This window comes from Sprattus sprattus (genome assembly GCF_963457725.1).
Source record: "Sprattus sprattus genome assembly, chromosome: 6".
NCBI lineage: Eukaryota > Metazoa > Chordata > Actinopteri > Clupeiformes > Clupeidae > Sprattus > Sprattus sprattus.
The window spans coordinates 32,276,649-32,300,151 of record NC_137925.1 but is presented as its reverse complement, the minus strand read 5'-3'; the positions used below and the strand labels follow the sequence as shown (position 1 = coordinate 32,300,151).

General features: G+C 42.2%; 1 protein-coding gene across 4 annotated transcripts in view; it reads right to left on the bottom strand.

The window, feature by feature from the left end:
- The window catches only part of LOC308367225 (ecto-NOX disulfide-thiol exchanger 2-like), a 295,423-nt gene that overhangs the window by 235,675 nt on the left and 36,245 nt on the right, over positions 1-23,503 (bottom strand). For all 4 annotated transcript variants that reach the window (XM_080841064.1, XM_080841068.1, XM_080841069.1 and 1 more), the window contains one exon: positions 22,462-22,597. The gene's annotated coding sequence lies outside the window, so the exon portion shown is untranslated. The remainder of the gene's footprint in view (positions 1-22,461; positions 22,598-23,503) is intronic.

Here is a 23,503-nt window from a genome sequence, read left to right as displayed (position 1 = left end):
AAGGAACACGGAGCCCATTGCAGTTTGGCCGATTGACTTTCGGATTTCCAGGCTCCGCATCATCCAAAGCTATTTAGAGGTCTGCTGGAGAGAGATGGCTTTACTGCTCCCCGGGTGATGCGATTGGCCAAGTGAATTCTGCCCTCTATTGTCTAGGACCGAGTGTGAGTTGATTTCTAAGTTGATTTCTTTTTGCGAGAAAGAGCCCTGTACACTTGAGCCAGACAGTAAGCAATCAATAAACAAACAAAAGCGTGTCATAAAAATAAAAGCCATCCCTCGCTGGGGACATCATTCAGCAGTGTTGATTTTAGGCCTTATCCTATTGTTGTTGCTTACAATGATGGTCATCTGGAGAGAGACTATCAAGCGGCTCATAAAAGGAAAAGGATTTCGGGTAGAAAAATATGACTACCGATCCTTCTCTCCAAGCAACAGGACTGTTGCTATGCTGGCGTGTGAATTAACATGCCAATTCAAGCTAACAGTCACACTACATGTTCTACACTTTGCTAGGCCTGCCTCTATGTTGCATTGTTCACTGTTTTATGAGGACAAATATGAAAGCCTCTCACAACCTATGTAATCAATGTTCATCATAAATGAGTGTGTTGTTTTATTGATCTTAGTGCTTTGGCAACACTTAATGGTTATGGGCCAACAAACCCTGGTAAGAGAAACCAATGACCATGGTGTTATGTTGTGGTGACCCATAGTCTAGCCTTTTTCTATACTCTCCCAGATTTGCACATTATTCCTAGTCACATCTCAGGATAATGAAATAAAAGCACACTTTTTAATCATGGGAAAAGACAGACAACCTGCATCTCTCCTCAGTCTGTGCATCTTTAAGGGAGCTGTCATGGTGGGTCTCACACTGAGCTGCTACCTGGTCCAATACGTAAAAGCCTAAATCCGAAAGAGCTGAAAGGACATGGCTGAGAAGGACTCAACAAGTTTTGCCTCCTGGGCATGTAGAGCAAGTTCACTCACCCTTATTACCTTTCTCTTTCTGACATTCACTTTCTATGTGGTACCAAAACACAAAGCTGCAAGTGAGAAAAAAGTCTACTGCAGCCTTAACATCTCATAATGAAATGGCATAGCAACAGATGGAGACATGATACAAATCGGCATTACAGCGCACTTTACCTTGCTCAAGGAACGGTTGTATGCTTGATGATAGAAGTCTTTGAACTGAGAGTGTTAGGAGTCAGAGTCAATGCACATACTATGAGTATAAAGACAATGAAAAAAAGTATGATCTTTCTTCCTCAAGGCATTATACTTGACCCTGCATGAATTAGACTCCTAATGTGCCCACTCAACTCTTTTCAGTAGAAGCAGAGGCCGATTAAGTAAAACAACATGGGTATCAGTAATAATTGGATTACTGGAAACTTTTTTCCTGCTCTTTCATCTTGCTTTGGTGATCAATGGCTGAGGGCTGAGCAGAGCTTCACATCTTTAGACTGAATCCAGGGACTAAATTAAATGCACAACTGCAAAATATCAAAGACAGAACCAGGTACCCAATCTTAATGATTGCCTCCCTCCAGGATTATTTCTGGCCCAAAAAGGTGTTACTTTTTCCTTCCCCCCACTTTTGGTCTGTCCAACTTTAGGCTAATCTGCCACGGAAAAAATGAGAATAAAGTGAAGGAAGTTAGAATTTCCCAAACTAGGGCAAGGTTCTGTTTTAAGTTTAGTCATCTTTTCCCTGGTGCCCCTCCCTCCTCCTGGTGTACTAGTCTGTCAGACCCAGAGGAGGGGCCGTGTCTGGACTCCTTATCTGCGGGGCGAAGCTTGATCCGCTGCTCTGTCTCCTCTGGCAAGATGATGGAGGGGAGGTCTGCCTGCACAGATAAACACCTCTGTTCTCGGGCGCGTCGCTCCAGCCTCTATGTTTGCTTCCGGCAACAGAGGCAGCGTTCCCCCAGCGATTAACAGCAGGGCCGTCATTCCACCCCCATCCCCCCTGGGTTTAATAGCTGGCCTCCCTCGATTGGCGGCATGTGCACGCAAGAGGGACAGGAGAGGGAAGCTAGGATGATGACTGGCACCGGGACCCTCTGACCCTGGAGCAATTTACTTCCACCACAAATGTCACATCCAGTTATTCCTGACTGTGCTGTGTATCGATAGTACGTCAGGGCAGCATGGGAATTAAATACATGGCCTTGTAATCTGGCTCCCTACCCACAATTCTCCCTGATGGACAATTTTTTTTTTAAAATCATCTCCTTGAAGTGCAAACCTCCAGTAAACAAAAGACATGCAAAGACATACCAACATTCCTCTACACAACCTGGTTATGACTCTGGGTACCATATAGTGACAGTTCAAAGCCCAGTGTGATCCAAGAACTGTAAAATATACTGTTCAGGCTTTTGTGAAGTTCTCTCAGAGGACATACCATCTAAAAACAACATCCTGCACAGAATATCAGACTGTGCAAAATACTTCATAAATAAAGCACTTCCTAAATAAAGGTCACCCAATGGAAAGGTTTATTGTCTCAGATCAAGTAATTTGCTACCTGACCTTTAAAAGCATTCAAACCACATTCTGATCTCTAACACACACTGCAAAAAGGTAATTTAAAATTTTAAAATGCATTTTGCTTTAGAGCACCCAAATACTCATCAAACACCACTGCTGGATTCAGATCTTGGCCACAGAGTATAAAGTAAAGATCCATGTTTTTTTTTGTTGAAGGACACAAACACCAATGGCAGGTCCACGGATGAGTCGCCAGCCTTAATGGAGGTGGGTACCAGGGCAACTCATTAATCAGTGAGCCCACAGCTTAGAGGCATTATTGGGACAGCAGCCCTGCCCAGGGGCTCCTCGACGCTCAAAGAAACCACCGTGGTTCGCTCCAACCTCTGCGACACACTGGGACAGAGAGAGCTGAGCTAGCAGATTGGACCACCTGCCTCCGTTATCCTGTCATCCTATTTATACCCGTGACAGTAAATTACAGCTGGCAGGGAAACTAGGCAGACAGGGAGCGAGACGAGGGAGGGCAGTATAGGGTGGGCAGTGTGTTTACCAGGCCTGAAGAATAGAGTCAGACACTAATGGAGACATCTAGGACTTCACTTGTCATTCTTACTTGGTGGGGTTTCCCGCAGAAAGCAACTCTAACCCTGGGCCCAACAGCTCCCTAGCTGTCCCAACTCCACATACATTCGAGGCAGATAGAAGCATGAACAGCTGAGAAATATATAACCATGGAAGAATTCCTCCCACACCTCCCTTCCACACCGGCTATTTCTTTGTAGGTTTGGAGTGTCAAAAGTTCTCCAGATCGTCGGTTACTTTTTCTGTAGGTTTAACTGTGTTGCAGGGATCCAGGTTTGATATATTGGGATTTAAACAGACATAAAAACACAAGGCAAGATGGTTTTGATAGTATTATTTTAGACGAGCCTATAAGATCCTATATGTTCCTTGGATCTAGCACCTCTGCCAAGAATCCGTTCCTCCCTCTCATCTTAGATTTTCTTGGACAGATGGTGTTGCATGCCTGCCGTCTCAGGCTGAGATTGCTTCATCCTCCTCAAGGGAGCTGCAGGGGGGAATTGATGCCAGCAAAGGTCGCCTGAAATCCACGGCCAAGACTATGGATAGGCCGAGTTACTCAACACCTCAAGTCTCTCTGAGGGTGGAGAGAGAGCGAGAGAGAGAGAGAGAGGCTGAGGCCACAGCTGTCACCTACTATACCTTTTAACAGACACTATTTCCTTTTTGTAGCCTACAATATTAGCCTACAAAAAAACATCTCCTGATTTGTTATTAGGCTTTTGAAGGTGTTCCCTTTCCATACTGTCAAGATGTTAAATATTGGATCATGGACTCACTCTTTCAATAGATTGCAGTCACCTTTTTTGAGAAGCTGTGTAGTCCTTCAAGCCACTGTTTGATCACCAGGAAAAGTTTTGTTCTCTTATCTGCATTACACTGCAGCAAATAATGAGAGAATCATTGTGGTCATCGACCAGAACATCTATTTAGCCACAGACTGAAGGCAAAAGGTGAGAGAAGGTCAATTTTTCACTTTGTGTGCACCAGCCTCCTCTTGTATTGCACGTGTGTTCAGTAAACACGGCAACGATGAGACAGTTCTAGAGCAACCACGTTTGTCATGCGTCTTACTGGTGAGCTGTGGAAACAGGTGGGAAGTGTGTGAGTGTGTGTGTGGGCCTGTGCAAGTACACTACCAGTGCAAAGGAGAGAAATATTTGCAACTGGTGGAAGGGCATGCTACTAATACCTCGCACTTGGGGCACTTGCCAGGTTTATTTTCCCCCTCTTACTGGAGGCTTGACACTCATAAGGAATGCCATTAGACCCAAGCGCCTCCCTCAGGCCCGGGGTACAATAACAAAGTGGCTTATTTCAGCACAAGCATGCTCAGCATCTAGCGCTAATTGCAGCAAACAAACCTATTTGGCCTCTGACTTTCACATGCCTTGTGAGCAGCCTTGGCAACACGAGGTGTTGAGGAAGAGTACGAGAAGCTCTTTCAGAGTAAACAATTCTGGTGGATAAAGAAAGGAGAGAACAGCAGTGGGACTGAATCAATGAATAGGTGAAATTGACAGCAATAATAAGGTTAGTGGCTGAAGGACAAGGAGTTGCATATACACATAGTCTTTGAAAATTATCTGAGAAAGAGGCTGAGGGTCTTTATAAAAGTCTGCACAACCTCTCTTGACTTACACAGTAAGTAAGATAGTTACAGATTTATCGCACTGACAAGACAGACGAGTAGGGAAAAAAGAAGAACCAAAAACTAGATAAAGTGTGTATATAGGAGCCTAGGGATGGAAGTCGAGAACTGGTTCCAGTTGAGATTTGGTTCCAAATTGTACATTGGAATCGCATGCCTCCGAGATTGTCAATTAATTTGATAAATGCCAGCAGTCTTTCGGAAAGTTGCGCACAGCAAAAACTCATGAGTCATGATGTTGAACTCTGAGTCTAAACTGCTGGAAACTTGCAAAAAGAAGGAGTCATGGCAGAGGGGAAAGGCTGGTGGTGCAGATGTAATTCCTGAAAGCATCCATGTTGATGTCAAATCAACAATAAGAGGTAATATTATGTCTCTGAGTTCACAACTAACTGTCATCTAGCACGCAGCCTCAGCTACTTCAAATCAGGATGGTTAACGTTACCGGTTTTATCTGCTAGGTTAGTTTTGGCACATAGAGTGACTTCAGATTAGACTACTTGGCAATAAACAAGAAAAATGGCAATAAACAAGCATCATCACAGAAATATTTGAGGTCATGTAAAGCAGCAAGCTGGATCTACTGGGGTTCATTTCATCTGGGGATGAGAGACCACAACAACACAGTTTTACGTGGTTTACCATATTTCAACCGGCTGTGTCCACCAATGCACTACATTATAAGCATGTTCTCCTGAGGCAGTAGGAAAGGCTTTGTTTGCCCGAAAATTAAAGGTGTTGTAGTTAGGCTTCAGCCTCAATTTTCTGAACTGTACAGTAGGGTTGATGAGTAAACAAGGTAGGCCCAGATAGCCTAAAATCACTGTGAGACAGATGGCCTACTGATCCAAACAAGATGCTAGACGCAAAAAGGAGTGCTGTGTGTTTCCCAAGCACAAACCAACTGAATAACACAACACTACACAAAATCAGCTCCAGCACAGAGAACAACAGTCTTTGAGAGGAGATTCCAGTCTTAAGCGAGGTACTGATAGCCATTCGATGAGCTGCAATATCAGTGCAGCATTTTGAGTCCACTTTAGCCTTCAACATTGTTACAGGCTGAGCAAGCAGGTAGTTCATAATAACTTCAAGCTTACTATTATGTTTTGTATCAGGCCATTATTCATACATTTTTTATATACTATATCGTTTATGCTGGTTTGTTTAAGATAATATAAATGTGGTGACGAGGCTAAGAGCACTAGATCAGGCAGGCTAGCACACAGTACACAGTAAACATCCGACTCTCCCAAGTGTGTACTGGGAGCTTTCTTGTATAGCTTATACTTGAATTTACCAACATATATGTTCTTTATTTTTAACTACCATGGATACTAGGGATGCATACCTAAACCCACGTTCAGGTTCAGGTCCGAATTCGAATCCAGAGGTTTAGGTTCAGGTCCGGACCTTATAAGTCCGGACCCGAACCCATGGCATAATTGAATATATGAACTGTTTAAAGTATACTATTAATATAAATACATACAAAACATTTGGCTTCAAACTACAGCTTTTTTTAATTTTTTTTTTATGAACATTATATTTACTGTAAACAACAGTTTATAGTTTACTTAAATAAATATAAATAAGTACAAAAAACACACACACACTCTGCACACACTACAGCTTCAAACTTATTTTGCAAAAATATGAGCATATTTGCCTTTGGAGTCACAAATGTATTATTTTGTTTGTATTGTATTATTTATTTCATGGAATTTCACCATTTCTGATACCTATCTTTTCTATCTGTTTATAGTTAATCTTTTTACTTGAACACACTGAGTACGAGAAAATGTGCACTTCCCCTTTAAGAGACTAGGATACGTTTTGCTGTGATCTCCGTTTATTTGTCAGTCTGAGGTTGCTGATTTGCTGTTGACCTTCTCCCCTCTTTTGCATTTGCTGCACGTCGCGATGTTTGAATCTTTTTGTGCAAAATACAGCCACACTTTTGACCGTTTACCTTTCGGTATTTTCTCTGTTAAAAGGTTTATGGCTAGCTCTGTTTGTTCTTGTTCTGTGAAATGCTGCCTGCTCTTCATTGTCATAAGACTGTTGCTATGAAAACACCAATGAGCAACACAGGACAAAGTTTATATTGGGAGCTAGGGCAGTTGTGATAGTGCCCCACGAAATCTGCCTGGCAAAAAAATACAAAATAATTCATATAGATCATAGTGACACCACTAACGTTACTGCTAGTTAGCTATCGCTAGTTTTCTACTGTTTTGGAAGCAGCCCCTGTGTTTCATGTTGCAGCCTGAAATAATTCCTGTTTATAAGACAACATTTTACATAAGTTTTCAAGATTTAGCTGCATGATTTGTTCCTGTTATTTATTTAAATCGGCTCAGGCACCGAAATCTGCGTGACATTTCGGTCTGGGTGCGTAACGGTATAGGAATGACTTTTTCCACCGCGAATTCCGCGACCTATGGAAGGTTTAAGATGGTATTGAACGAAAAGGATATAGTATGTGAGTGCTAGATTTTTTTACAAGTCCAGTACCGAATCACTGGGGTTTCGGTTTTTCTGGACCTGGACCTAAACGTTTTTACAAGTCCAGAACCGGTCCGGCGTACCGGTACGCATCCCTAATGGATACAAACAAAGATCACATTGTAAACAAATACCAATTGTCGAATCAGTGTCACATCTGCTTCTAAAGTAAAAGTATGGTTATTGTGATCACATGCCCATGCTCATCCCCAGTTCAAATGAACCCCAGGCTGTGGTCGGATAGTGAAAACAATTATGCCCAGGGTACTTTCCTAACCACGTTCTTGTTTTTTAACTCAATGGAAAACGTCATGAGGTCAGGCAAAGATGTGAATGAGAATTCATAAAAGAATCCGACTGAGACACTTACAGCCTACGATACTTACAGCCTACACAATTATTCAACAGCGAATAATATTGACATGGGCCTTTACATGTTGCTGCTGCAAGGAATTGTGGGACAGCATTATCTCCATTCCTTTCGTAAAGGATGGTCCAGTGTACCCTATGCTAAAGGAGATCATAAAGGAAGCATTGAAGCACCTCTTCTTCGCATGTAAAGAATTCGACCAGCTCTTATAATGGCTGCCACTTAGACTCTTCTGGGTCATTTCACACTGTTAGGGATATTTAGGCTACGCTACAAAAACATTGTAGCGCCCTACTGTATAGTTCTGTTTGTTAATTTTGTTTGGTTTAACTGAGGAACGAATGTCTCATATGTCATCATAATTTAAATGATTCAGTGTTTGTGTGTGAAGGGGCTGGGGACAGATATTATACAGAGGATAAAGGGGTAGCCTCTGCATGCACCACACTATCAGCTGTGCTGTTTAAACACAGGGGATGTAAATTCTACTTTCATCTAAATAAAGCGCTTTGCACACATTGAATGACGACCATCAATTCCATTTGAACGAATAGCCGTGTGTGTGCAGTGTCAGTGGCATGTGTAAATCCCTCTGATTTGTACAGTAATTTATACCTGTTTAAACCTCCCTCATCCTACAGACATTGCTATTTTTTCAGCAGAAGAATTGTTGATTTTATGTACCAGTTTTATACTTAGTTCAAGCTTATTCCCTGTTGAAAATGACTATTGTAATTCATTTAAATGTTACTAGGTATACATTTCTATTTTTTTTTTATTTTATCAGTCAGTTATATAATTTTAATTATTCCTCCAAGTTATATCCTTTCAATTATTTAAACATGTTCAAATATAGTTAGGCAGACATAATACGCTGTGTTCAGACATAGTAAAAAGCTGCATTGCTGCTGACAACCTGTGTAGGCCTTCTTTAGTAGGAAACGGTCATTAAAAATCAGACCAATAAACAAAATCAATTATGAGCCAATGTAAATAAAAAGTCTTTAAAGCATTTAGTCACTACCTGTGTCAAAAGGAGAGAACTGTTGATGGATGGTACTCAAGACAAAAGAGTCAAGACTTTCAGTTTGCAGAGCATGTGGCGTACAGGTATATCAACTGAATGTTGCCCTAAAGTTTCTAGCATATTCTAGAACACAAATTCTTTCCTGGGTTTTTCTCAGTTCCTTCCTAAGTGCTTGTGGCCTAGAAGTATTCAAAGCTGCAGGCGGTCAAAGACAAGTTTGTCACCCTGATGTCCTACTGCTGGATTTAAAACGCTGAAAAAACTATTAACAATTACGCCATAAATAAACGGTCGTATATCAACTGTTCACCAAATTCACCATGATTGCTTGGGGTGATGATTTGTATGGCATAGCTTCGTCAGTGTCGCATCCCGCTGTATAAAAACACTGATAGCTGGTCAGCGTTGTTTCCCTCTATGTAAAACACTGATAGCTGGTCAGCGTTGTTTCCCTCTATATAAAACACTGATAGCTGGTCAGCGTTGTATCCCTCTATATAAAACAATGATAGCTGGTCAGCGTTGTATCCCTGATAGCTGGTCAGTGTTGTATCTCTCTATTTAAATCTCTGATAGCTGCTCAGTGTTGTATCCCTCTATATAAAACACTGATCGCCTGAGAGGAGGCGCAGTTGGCAGGTAGCCCTCATTACAGAGCTCAGGGCCACTTCATCTGGCTGTGGATGAGTCTGTCCACAAGTGGCCGTTTAGACACTGATTGGCCAATTAAAGGCTTTCTGAGTCATACGGTCCCCATTTCATGGCAATTTTCTCTGGTCATTAGCCATGAAGTTCGCTTTTTAGGTTTAGAGAAAAAAGGCAATTTGATAAAATTAATTCGGTGAAGCATGCTATGTTGACAAAACAACTTGGGCAACTTGGCTGTGAGCAATTGCATCAACAGGGCTCTTATTAGGTAAACCATGTAAAAGACCTGCTATCATCATCGGTGTACAACTGAAATGTGTGGCAGAGAGCAAACTACTGGGCTTGCAGCACAAGGTTGGTTCATCCGGGTATTCATTAATAATGATCATCTATGCTTCAGTGTGCAAGTTCACCGGTTCATTCAGGCTAAACCAAATTCCTAACAGTAGAGATGCACCGAAATGAAAATTTGTGGCCGAAACCGAAAAATAATTAATCGCTTGGCCGAATACCGAAACCGAAAATGACAGTTCCGTTTAAAGTTGTCAAAACACTATTTTTAAATATTGCTTAAATCTACTGCTTACAATAAATGTTTAGACATGTTTTTCAAGGAAAAATGTTTATTTGAAATCTTCAAATGTTGGAGAACTGATATCAAGGAACTGTTAGTTTTAGATTTTGAGCTTAGATGTTGGAAGCGACATAGTTTTTTGACCGTGCAAACTTGTATTTCTAATTTTGATCCAGTAAACATTTTTTATTGAAGTTTATCTTGTTTCACGCGTGTCAATTACTAGCTTTAGAACTGAACTAAAAAAAACGTGGTACAGAAGACTCAGACAGACGGAGTGCCACTACATTTAGTCAAAAAACTAGCTTAGCTGAACTTCGCTGGATTGCCTGTACAAGGAGTGGGACGCAGCTAGCTTGCTGCACCGGTGAAAAGGACGTCTCCCCGCCGAAGCTAAAGTTGGAACTGGTTATTCATTGAAGCATTCTTCGAGAACAGGTATCAAAAATCCTTTCTATCTTTCAGTATTAAGAAGATACGAAGATATACGGATGAATGAAGATAACTATTGAAATTGGATAAAAACGGAAGTTTAACTGTAACTGCTCCATGCTGGAAATAGCAACGTGATTCACCCCTAGCAAGAATCTACACTGATAGCCTGCCTTGAATCAGTCAATGTGGAGTTTTTAGCAATTTTTGAGAAGCTGCTTTGCACTCGTTTATAAAGAAAAGTTCTGTGTAAGGAAGAGCTTTTGAACTGTGGCATACAGCTTGAGCATTATCTTTGCAACTTGTACGATGTCTGATGGGGAAGAACAGAGAAGTGTAGAGGATATGATGGCGCAGGGAAGATCACGTAAGCTAACTGAGAAGGCATTAGAAGACAAGTTGCAGAAATACATTGCATTGAGGAGACGGAAATTAGGAACTCTGACGACCCATAAAAAGCTAGAGGGGGTGGCGTCATTGTTACATTTTACTATTTTGAGATTGTTTAGGTGGCCTGTGCTCCTTGCTAGTGCAATCAGACAAGATTGTATAATTTTGCGTCACCACCACTCCGATTCGGCCACTCATTTGGCTTTCGGCCGAAAGCCGAATGTGTCTTTTTTTGCGTTTTCGGCCGAATTTTTTCGGTTGCCGAATTTTCGGTGCATCTCTACCTAACAGTGATTTTAAGAAGAAAAAAAAATCCTAAATAGATTCCAAACAAGGAAATGGTTAAGAAGGAGAAGAGGGGGAAGGAGAAAAAAAAGGAATGGAAAAGGATGAGAAAGAAAGAGCAAAAGGGTAGAATGTTGTAACTGTAAGACTACCTCAGCTCATATAATCCCTTTTGCTAATTATGGGCTGAGAAACTGAAATATGGAGGATAACAGCCTCTAGTAGCCACTCGTAATTCATTTAAATACAGGTCTTTGTGAACCCCCCAGGCACATCATCTGTAGGATAAAAGCTAGCGTGACACCCAAGCCCTTGACTGGACGTCACTGAGCACATAACAGTAATGCTGTGACAGGCTACTCCTGCAGCAGTAGCACCTAATACAACTGCACAGTGAAACAATATGACCCCACTCATAATTAATTTAAATACAGGTCTTTGTAATCCACCAATACTGTGTCCGGCTATAACGCAGAGAAAGGGAGGATAAGCTTAGCTTTGGATATTCTGATGAAAGCATACACACACACATACATGCACACAGTGCCGCTGCTAGCCATTTTGGTGCCCTAAGCAAAACTCCTTTATGATCACCCCCCTGCCACGAGGGGAAAAAAGTTTGTTTCATCAACCCCAAATGGGGGACACTTTCTTCCAAGTGCCGGCGCGCGCCAACAGCTGACCAACAATAATGGAAATCGAAAGGTTTCATTAGCCATACCATAAACCTATTCATTTCAGTGTAATTTTGGCAAACCACTACTGGGATTGCTAGGATGTATTGTTCATTGTTCTGTCTCAACGTCCTATGTAACTCAGACTGGTTGCAGTTCACTGCCTGGCCACAGTTTTAACATTGTTTTAGATGGGTCAAGGGGGGGCGCTATTTACCTCGTCAATACAGAACCTAAGTTAGTAGCTAATGTTATATTCTCCTCGATTTAACTTCTACAATTATAATGGGTGCCTGTGACACTTCGTATGAACGAGTTCATATTCATGAATTCATATTCACACATATTAACACCAGTTCATCATGTGTGAAGAATGCTGATATGAAATATGAAAACAAGCAGAAGTCAATGTGCAAGCTTTCAATTAAATCGTGATTTAAGATTCTCTACTTGATGAGGGGCAGTCTGTCCTTCAGTCGAGGCATGATGATCTCTCGCTACAAAAATCACCCATAATTCGGGATGACACGGACAATTCGGGATGTTTGGCAGCCCTACCAGCACCTAAGTTATAACATATTTGAGTGTGCTAACATTATCAATAACGTCAACTAGTTCGAGGTGTATGCATAGGCTAACCATTTAATTAGCAGCACATTTCCCGTATTTAACAATGATTAAACATGGACGTACCTGAAAGTGATGCACAGGCATCATCTCGCAGTTTCTTACTGTTTCTTTTTTTCTGCCCCTGACTCCTGTTGTCTTTTTGAGGCCATTTTCGAAAAGTTGACCTAGCCACTGAGATAGGAAAGGGCACAACCACGGCGAGCTTGGGAAGTTGAGTGTGTATTTGTTTTTGTTTTCTGGGGGGGGCACCATCGTAACTTTTTTGAGCAATTAAATATATCTCTTGTTCTGCCTGTTTTGTGATATACATGCCTAAAAGGTGCCATATACTTCTATACTGAAATAATATCGGCATAATAATTTTTATAACTAAGATGATTTTTCAGTTGCCTATTTTTTGGTCCCCCCTCAGGATGTGGTGCCCTACGCGCAGCGCGTATTGCGCGTTATGGGAGCGGCGGCACTTCATGCACACACACACGTACACGCACAGACTCATCCCAGAGGGTGTGCTTTTCATATAACATGGTACCATTCATAGGGATGCGGTCCGGCCACAGCCCATCAATCCACACAGGACAATCTGCTGTTAGCAGGCAAGCGGCCATGTCAACTGAGGAAGCTGTGTGGCAATTGATATGCTGAAGACTGGCTGTCTAGAGGAAAACTCCAAAGCCTGACCAAGCCAATCTGAACTGTGTGCCGTATGAAATTGAACGAAAAATATGATAAAACATAAAACGAAACAAAACTTACGAGGGCGCAGTGAGACAGGGGAGGAACCTGGTGGTTCATGACACTGATGGACCCAGACGAGGAGAATCAGTGAAGCCCCAACCATACATTTTGAATTAGTCAAGCCCCAACCATACATTTTGAATTAGTCAAAGAAATAAGGGACAGCGAATGCAGATATATTCTAGTGCAAGGTAAAATACAAGGTCAAATGACTACCCTTCTCTCAGTTTATCTTCCTCCACAGTGTGACCCAAAACTTTTCAAGAAAGTTCTGGAGCTAATCACTTCAGAATCACAAGGTACATTAATCTGTGCGGGAGATTTTAACACGGTAATAAACAGATTGGATTCATCAAACAATAAGAGGTTGATATCCCCTCAGACTAAAATACTGAGAAGGGGTCTGGAGGAGATTGGCTTACTGGACGTGTGGAGAGACCTACACCCAACGGAGAAAACCCTACACATACTTTTCTGCACCCCATACAGTGTACTCGAGAATAGATTTTTTCTTTATCTGTAGAAATGATAGGCATAGGATTCAGACCTGTGATATTGGAACTAGGGATATATCAGATCATTCTCCAATATACCTGACATTGTGCTTAGACAGTAGACCCAAGAAAACAAACAGGAGACTCAATACAAGCCTTCTTAATAATGATACGGTAGTACAACAGGTAAAAGCTGAAATAAAGGATTTTGGGAAGTAAATCCAAATATTCTCTGGGACATTTTAAAGGCAGTTATCAGGGGCAAACTGATATCTCTTAGTTATCTTTCAACTGGACTCTTGAGGAAGGCTCGATCCCCCCTTCATGGAACGAGGCAATTATTTCTGTCATCCCAAAAGAGGGAAAAGATAAAAATGCTTTGTAGCTCCTACAGGCCAATCTCAATTCTTAATCAGCACTATAAACTTTATTCGTCTATTATATCTAAGAGATTAGATTCCTTTATTCCCGATCTGATTGACAATGACCAAACGGGATTTGTTAGGGGGCTCTCTTCATATAATACAAAATATTAGAGAAAGTAAAGTGGGTGCAGCGTTAATTAGTCTTGATGCCGAGAAAGCTTTTGATTGTGTAGGTTGGGAGTATCTGTTTTTAGTCTTGGAAAGGTTTGGCTTCACTAAAAATTCAATTCATATCTTTAGAACTTTATATTCTGCCCCAACAGCAAGAATTAAAATAAACGGTCGATTAACCAATCGCATCAATCTGGAAAGGTCTACACGTCAGGGGTGCCCTCTTTCCCCAACCCTTTTTGCGCTTTACATTGAACCATTGGCACAAGCTATAAGAGAAAAGGATGATATCCATGGAATTGATGTAAACGGGAAAGAGCATAAAATAGCATTATATGCCGATGATATTTTGTTGTATGTTGCAGATCCAGATAGGTCTCTCCACGCACTTTAAGATCTCCTTGAGTCATTTGGCAACCTCTCAGGCTATAAGCTTAACATACAAAAAACACAAATATTCGTATTTAACTACAGACCATCAATAGATCTGGAACAAAGGCTTTCCATTGACTGGTTTCAAAAAGCAATCAAATATTTAGGGGTTTGATTAACCCATTGCCCTAATGACCTGTATAAAAGAAACTATGAAGAAGTTAGCAGGAAAATTAAGGAAGATCTTAACCACTGGTCAACATTTTTGATAAGCTTCAGTTCAAGAATTGAGACCATCAAAATGGTTGTTATGCCTAAATTGTTATACCTATTCATGTCATTGCCAGTTCAAATCCCAATATGTCAATTTAATGAATGGAACAAAAAAATATCTAGATTTATGTGGAACGGAAAGAAACCAAGGATTAGATGTAATTCATTAACCATTGATAAGGCTAGAGGTGGAATGTCATTGCCAAATCTCAGGGATTATTATTCTTCATTCTTCACAGTGGATCTGACGCAGGATGGAAGGAGATGGAGAGGAAGTGTGGAGATATTCCAATACAAGCAATGATTGGTGATCAAAAATTAGCAAAAACACATCAGGAGGACTTGAATCCTTTAGTCTCCTTTACCCTATCCATATGGTTTGATGTTATTAGACAATTAAATCTATCCACACAGATTAAAAAACTCAGATGGGTCGCATATGATACAGATTTTGTTCCAAACACTATGGACTCCAGGTTTAAATTTTGGATGAATAGAGGAATCACAGCTTTTTGCTGTTTGATACAAGACAATAGATTACACAGTTTTCAGACACTTAGAGAAAAATACAATGTAGAGCAACAAGATTTTTTCAGATATTTACAGCTACGCCAATACTTTTTAAAAGAAATGGGTAAAAAAGAAGCAAATACCGAGCCAAATGGTATAATACAATTGATCACACAGACTTACACCATTAGCTCTAAGTCAGTGATTTCAAGACTCTATCGGGGAATAGTTAAGGGAAGAGGCCATTCCACAAATTATATCAGAGAGAAATGGGAAAAAGAACTACAGGAAAGTACAGTGGGGAAAATAAGTATTTGAACCCCTCGTGATTTCACAAGTTGTGCCACTTGCAAAGGAATGTGTGATCTATAATTGTAATGGTAGGTGTATATTAACAGTGAGAAACAGAATATCATTAAAAAAAACAAGAAAAATGCATTTTATAACATTTATGACTTTATTTACATTTGATGCAAAAAAAAAAGTATTTGAACCCCTAGCAAAACTGACTGACAAAAATCTTTAAGGTTGCGTTTTCAATGGGAGGGAATGAGGGAATGAGGTTCAAGCCCAATATTCCACGTAACATGGCCCCATCCATAGTCCCCTTTATGCGGTGGAGTCGTCCTGTACCCTTGGCAGAGAAACAGCCCCAAAGCATAATGTTTCCATCTCCATGCTTGATGGTGGGTATGATGTACTCTTGGGGTCATATTCAGCATTCCCCCGCCTGTCAAACACGGCAAGTCGAGTTGATGCCAAAGAGCTTGATTTTGGTATCATCTGACCACATTCTATCTCCCAATCCTCCTTAGAATCATTCAAGTGTGCAATGGTAAACTTCAGATGAACCTGTACATGGGCTTCCTTGAGAAGGGGGACCTTGCGAGTGCTGCAGTACTTCAAAAAATTACGGCGTGGTGTGTTGCCAATGGTGTGTTCTTGGTGACTGTGGTCCCAGCTGCCTTGAGATCATTCACAAGTTCCCCTTGTGTAGTTCTGGGGTTATTTTGCACCTTTCGAATGATCACTGATACCGCACAAGGGGATATCTTGCATGGAGCCCCAGACCTAGAGCGATTCACATTTGTTTGGTGTTGCTTCCATTTACGAATAATCGCACCAATAGTTGTCTGCTTCTTACCAAGCTGCTTGACAATGGTTTTGTAGGTCTACAATCTTATCTCTGACGTCCTTGGACAACTCTTTGGTCTTGCCCATGGTGGTGAGGTTGGAGGTGTGAAGTATGATTCTTTGGACAGGTTTCTTTTATAAACGTCACCAGTTGAGATCAGATGTACCTTGTTAGACCTAATGAGGACTAATCTGTGTGCTTCTTGGGCACATAACTGGTCATTGTGAGCCAGAATTCTTGCTGTTTGATTGGGGGTTCAAATACTTATTTTTTGCATCAATTGCAAATAAAGTCATAAATGTTATAAAATTCAGTTTTCTGATTTTTTTTTGTGTTGATATTCTGTTTCTCACTGTTAAAATACACCTACCAATACAATTCTAGATCACACATTTCTTTGCAAGTGGCCAAACTTGCAAAATCGGTAGGGGTTCAAATACTTATTTTCCCCACTGTATATCCCCCCAACATTGGGAGAAGATATGTGAAAATATGTCTTCAACTACCTGCTCATCCTATTGGCGTGAATTCTGTTGGAAAAACCTTATCCGTTTTTTTATACACCTAAATTAAAATCACATCAAACATCAATGACACAAACATGTTGGAGGGGTTGTGGGGAAGTAGATGCGAATCATTACCACATTTTTTGGGGCTGCCCGAAGATTGATAAGTTCTGGGAGAGTGTTTGGGAAACTATACAACACATTTTAGACATACCAATCTCAGGCTCATGTCTATCACTTTACTTGGGCGATATGCCAGAAGAACTTACTAGAAATGATAAATACCGGTTGAAAATATTTACACGTAATCACACGTAAATGGTTACAGACCAACTTACCTACTGTGGATAACTGGTTGGACATTATTAAAGAGATCCATGAGATGGAGAGACTAACCTTCATATTGCGTTTAAGAAATGACTTATATATCGGAAGATGGACAAAATGGAATCTGTATATATTTAAAGGGTTGTGATTATTGATTTACTTTTGATATTATTTCCCATTTCATTTTCCTTTCTGCTGCTGTATATTATGTAAAAACTTGTATATGAATGCTGCACATGTCAAAATAATAAGTTGTACAAAATGAATGTTGTCATGCCGACACTTAATCTTGTACTTGTATGGTTGTTCAATGCCATTGTCTGTCACAGAAAAACTCAATAAAATATAAGTAACAAAAAAGAAATTCATACAGCGTACCATAAATGCTTTCAGAAAACAAATCAGAAAATAACTGTTTGTGAGCCAATTCCAAACGTCTGTATTAGCACACAGTGTAGCACTAACTCTCCTACTGTGATCTCTCCCAGGACCTCATGTATGGTAGCGGGGGCTGTAGGGCCATGTTCTGGCATTTCAAGCGGAATGTTAATGTTTATTTCACGTGCACTGTGAGAGGGAAAAGGGCAGTCGGCTGCACAGAGCTGACAGAAAGCAGCCCACTAGCCTCGAGATCCGCCAGTCCACAGCCCGCCTCTGACACTGACACTGCCTGTGCTGCTGCCTCTGCTGCCACACTTCTGGCATTCGGAGGGGGAGGAGTGGTGAAAAGGCCGCTGGAGTCATTAGAGTCAAATCAATTCATCTGCTGCCATGTCCGCTAGCCGAAAGAAATCGCTTAGCATTCACTGCAAAGTTCTGCCATCGTTATGAATAACTCACAGAGACAATAAAGCGATGAGTAAACACATCCCGACAGGCTGCACACTTTGTTTTCAGGGGGGAAGGGGTGGGGGGCATTGAATGCGCTGTTTTTGGCTTTTGTGCAACAAGTCAATGCGGTAGACAGCTAGTCCCGGTGGACGGCCCATATGCATGGATTTCATACTGAGGCGTCCAAATCACAGAGGCACGGGGGTGCAGCACCAGCTGTGACTGTGCTCTCTCTCTCTCTCTCTCCAGAAGATTAGCCTGACAGCCGGGGACGCCACTGCAGAGACCCAGGACGCCTCCTGCTCAGGCGAAACTAAAGGCAGACTGAAAGTCCTAAAGAGGAGAGAGTTCTGTAGAGCCCCAAAAGTACAGGAACAGTAGACAGCAAAAGAGAGACAGAGGGGAAGAAGAACAGACATCAAGAGAATGAGGGACTGACAGGGAGGGAGGGAGGGAGGGAGGGAGAGAGAGAGAGAGAGATGGGAGGCAGTTTGGTTGGGCTGTCAGTGTGGTAATTACACAGAGCAATGCTTGGCCCAGCAGCCCCTAACCTGAACCTGCTGCATATCCCGCCAGCTCTTTATCTCACTGAAGTCACCCTGCCAGTCTTGCTTCTACAGTGCATCAATAAGCAATGGCAGCGTGTGTGCGCACACACAGACACACAGACGCAGACACACAAACACACACAGCCACACATACACACACACACACACACTTTCACACTCAATACATGCAGCACACAAATTGTTGAGAATGAAATACAAATAGTAACATTCATGCAAAGTAAACGAACAGATCCAAACAATTCAAAATGTAAATTCTGAACTGTTTTGTTCCCCTCTGTGCTACGGGATTATGTGCTCTACTCGTGAGCAATGGTGATAATATTGCTTGCAATAATTAATAGACAGTCATGCATGCCGAATAAGAAGGAATAGGGAAAGGAAAGGGGAGAATTTTAAACTTAATTGATTTTCTTGTAATAGCCAAGGCAATTAACCAACAGTGAATCTAATGAATGAATTACCTCATTTCCCAATCATTTCCTCAGTGAGACACGGGTAATTAATACATTCATCAACATCAGTGGCAAAGAACAGATGAATCAGGTATTGATGTAACTCTAATTGACCTCAACCCTACTGTAGAGAAAGGCAGTATTTTTGAATTGAGTACTAAAAAAAAGCAAACAAGTTGACCTACTTTTGATCTAAGGTAAAGGCCAAGAACTTCATGAACTCATACTAGTCCAGTGAAGTGCCTGGAGGTGTTTTGGAGGTGCTGTGGCCTGCGACTGTTGGAGAACCGTTTGATATGCAGACAGCATTTGGGCAATGCTGCTGAGGCACCAGACAATTAGAAGGGGAGACTGCTGTTGGCTGCTCCTGATTCTGAGGGGAGCGTGATTCCAATCCCACAGCTTTGAGTAATACCTGCACTAATCAGACGGAGTTAGCCTCCTCGCTGTACAGTGATATCCTTAAACCAGCGATACCCTGATCCTAGCCCTGCAACAGGGAGCTACTGGGAGCTAGCAAACTTGCCATTCAGGAAGCGTACTGAAAACTCTCCACAGACACCACAGCGAGTTGGATGGAGCGGGATGGAGGGAGTTTTCTTCCTGTTATCTGCATGCTTTAGTCGAGCTATTTCACCAAATATTGCTGCTGGATTTCTCCTGACCACCCAGTACACTTCACTACCGAAAGAGGATTTTAAAGAAGGCTAGGGGCTATGGCGAGCAGCAGTATCCATTGGTCCGCAGAGCTGCAACATCCACGTATGCGGGTTGTGTTCTCCACTGAGGTACAGTGGTAGCCTCTGGTGGCTGGACAAACTCATTCTCTCAAGTGCTCACTAATTAGAGCCAGCGGCTTCGGTGTAATGTGGCACACTGCAGTCGCCTAAATTATGTAAAGCTATTTACTACTGCTGTGAGGAAAGGAGGGGGAGTTGGGGAGAACACACAATAATGAATAAGACATCAGAGTAGGGAAGCAAAGCAAGAACTGATTTTTAGTTTTTGGGACGGGATGGGTAGAAGCAGAGAGACCGGATGGCACTGGAAGCATTTCTGAGGGTGGGGTGAGTGTGGGGGTGGAGGGGTTCAGAGGAAGGCAAGATATTTGTGGATAATCAAAGAGATATGTAAATCCACAACATTCACGACGAGCCTAGGTTATCATCCCATGACTGAGCAGTGATTAGCGCGGTGCAGGCTATGGGCTTGTACTCCTTCCAGATCATTAAGAGGCTCATCTTGTTAAAGCAGGGCACCGCCACGCCGGGCACTGAGCGCCAGTCCAGTATATCTGGGGCTTAAGGAGCTCTGCTCTCCACCTGGGGTCAGCACCTTGGCCAGACACCCTGGAAATCCCAAGGTTCCCAAAGTATCGACACTGTACCCCAGACGGTGCTCCTGTAGCATTCTTCACTAGCCTGAGAACAGACTGCAGTGCAGACAGGTCAGCACCTCCAAATGGAGCATCGATTAGCCAGTCAGACAAGGTTACCCAGGGCTTCTTTAATTGTGAGCACCACACCTCACTTTCCCCTTCACAACAACTGTCAGTACATCACTCCAAAGACCTGCAGTGCTCATTTGCTCCCTGTTCAAACCCCATCAGATGCACACAAATAATAAGAATGGCTTTATGAATTTGGGGCTGAACCTTCCACTGTAAAGGTTACTTACAGGCATTTGAAAACATTGGGGCTAGATAAATGGATTTTTCAATTCTGTTTGTTACTGGCATTCTCCAGTTACTTGACAGAACAATCAGAGTGCAGTCGATATCTTTCCGTCTTTGGACTCCTCGATGTATCTGGAAGCTGACAACAGCAGATAATGCTGAGACAAACGTTAGGTTATGCATATAATCAGTGTTCCCTGAAGGAGAGGAATGAGGTAGAACACAGATATTATGGGCCTCTCTACGCCACCATGCCTCATCTGCCTTTTAGGCGTGAGTAGATGTGTCTTCAGTAGACATGCGGGGGCGTGATCTATATTCTATCCGTGTTGTACTGAGTGAATCAACTGAAAGGGAATTAGCTTGATGTAAGGATGGTATTTGGTATCATTGTACTTCAGGTACGCCATTCCTGGTACAGCCAGGAATGCAGAAATTCACTGCAAATAGGCTGTTTGTTCTCACAAAGTGTTTTTGCTGCTGCTTTGCTTAAGTTTACATGCAAGCACAGCTCACAGACTGAACACTGATATACCTATGCAGACATGAGTATTCAGCTACGTGCTAATACACTAAATGCAATTGTTTTTACAAATAGTGCATGTACTATGTGCAGTTTCTTCTCTCGAAGGAGCCAACTGCCAGCTTGATTCAGATACATGTTTTAGATAATGTTTTTCATAATTCCAGGCAGCATTTATTTCTCCTAATACCAGTTCCGTAAAGTTAGTGTGGCTTTCACTAGTTCATCACATGGTTAAGAACCTCTATCTGTGAATATAAAACTATATTACCTATTACCTACTATCCTGCGAAACACCGGAGAGAAAAACTATAATACCTATTACCCACTATCTGCTCAAGTCATATTGACTGATACCTACTAAAGCCGTCTGTAAAAATTGTCAAATATGTTAACATTTGAACATAAAAAGATGCAAGAATGAAAGAAATTAAATCTAGCAGTCCTTCGTGTGAAATAGTGATTTGCATATTTCAAATGTTTCAAATGTTCAAATTTTCCAACAGCAGGTGAGAGGAACACAGTGATGAATTCTGTGGTGAGCTGACAAAGTGTCAAGATTTTAGGCCAGTACAAATCTGTTGTACGGGTGATGAGCAGTACAACTTGTTCTTTTTTATCGCTTCGCAGACAAAGTAAGAGCAACGAGTTCAGGTTGCTCTAAAGCAAATTCAACCCAGAGACATCTGACGAAACCAGGTACAGCATGTTGTCAGCCCTCTCCTGAAGAACACAAACACTGAAAACGATGCAGTAAGATACGCCTGACAACAAAGGGAACCAGAAAAGGGAAGAAAACAAGACAGAACTATTGCGTGTGCCGACAGGGTTCATTTATTAATATTGGACACACACAGACGGCACGGCAGAAACTCTGACAGACTAGAGCAGCCTTGCCCACTAAAAGAAACCCCTGGTCCCAGACTGCGCTTCCCTCTAACACGGCATGCTCCACTTTCCCCAACATGAAAAGGACTTCTCGCTCTCCTCACTAAAGTGTGCTCCACCGCCAAGGACAAGAAGAACTAAATTAACACGGCCCATAAACACAAACTGAACCAACAGCTCCCTGGGATGGCCGCAGAGTTTGAAAATCACCTAATCTGCCAACTGAAGCACCAATTATGGAGACCCTTAGTGTCTCACCTACAGGTTCTATGTGGTGGAGAACTGCCACTCCAGCAGAGTGTAATTACACAGGTGACCTTTAAGGTCCACTTCCACTGCCCCTGCCCTCTACTTACCTCTTGGAGAGAGTTGGGATTGGCCTGCCAGAACTCAGACGGTCTCCTTGCCTCCAATGTGTCCTGCCATCTTGTCCATGCTATGGTACGGCACAGAGGTGGGATATACGAGGTGAGACTGACTTCTCTGTGTATCCTAGCAGGTGGAAAACACACAACACAAAAATAAGCAATGAACTGACTGGACCTCTTTTTTCTATTTTATTAAACCAAGCACTATTCCTTTCGAATTTCATTGGAAAATGCCACGGCCTGATGTGTTAACTGTCTGAAAATGAAAATGAAGGATGTGAACACTCTACACATACTGGAGTGCAATGCTCACACACTGCATGGACCAAGGGTTTGGGTTTGAACCTCCTTTGCACCAACACGCTGCTCCTCCTCAGCATCGCATTAGAAACACACAAATGGTGTGGGACCACACAGAAGACCACGTCCGCAGATCATCGGCTTCCCAATTTGCTGAGGGGCTGACGAACAAGCACCGATCACAGGAGGGGGTCCTGCTGGTCCTACTGTATCCTGCCAAATACTGTAATGTCTGGACAAGCAACCGTCAAGAGGTGAGACTGTATCCTGCCAAATACTGCGATGTCTGGACAAGCAGCCGTCAAGAGGTGAGGCACCCTGTGAGCCAGTATGGGGAATCAGCAGAAGATTTGCCAAACCAAAAGCCTCTTCGATATCTGCTAATAAAAGGGGGCTGGGTAGCTGCTCTGCCAGCGGAGGCCATTTCCATCTGCCCGACGGAGCTTCAGGGATGACGGCGTTTCCCCAGGCTACCTGAGGAGTACTGGGCTCTGATGCTGACTCACTGGCGCCATCAGCCTTACTTTCTTTCCTTTTTCAGACCTCTCCCCATGCAACCCAGTAATACAGCTGATTATCCATATCCTGAGGGAGTCATTCAGAACCTACCAACAATTTGATTAGGTTCCTCATCCCAAACAAATACTGCTGATACATTTGTTTTCTCCATGTCAGTCCTGCTGCAGTTGTTCTTCACCTGGGCTATTTGTACTCCATTTTCATTGGCTGT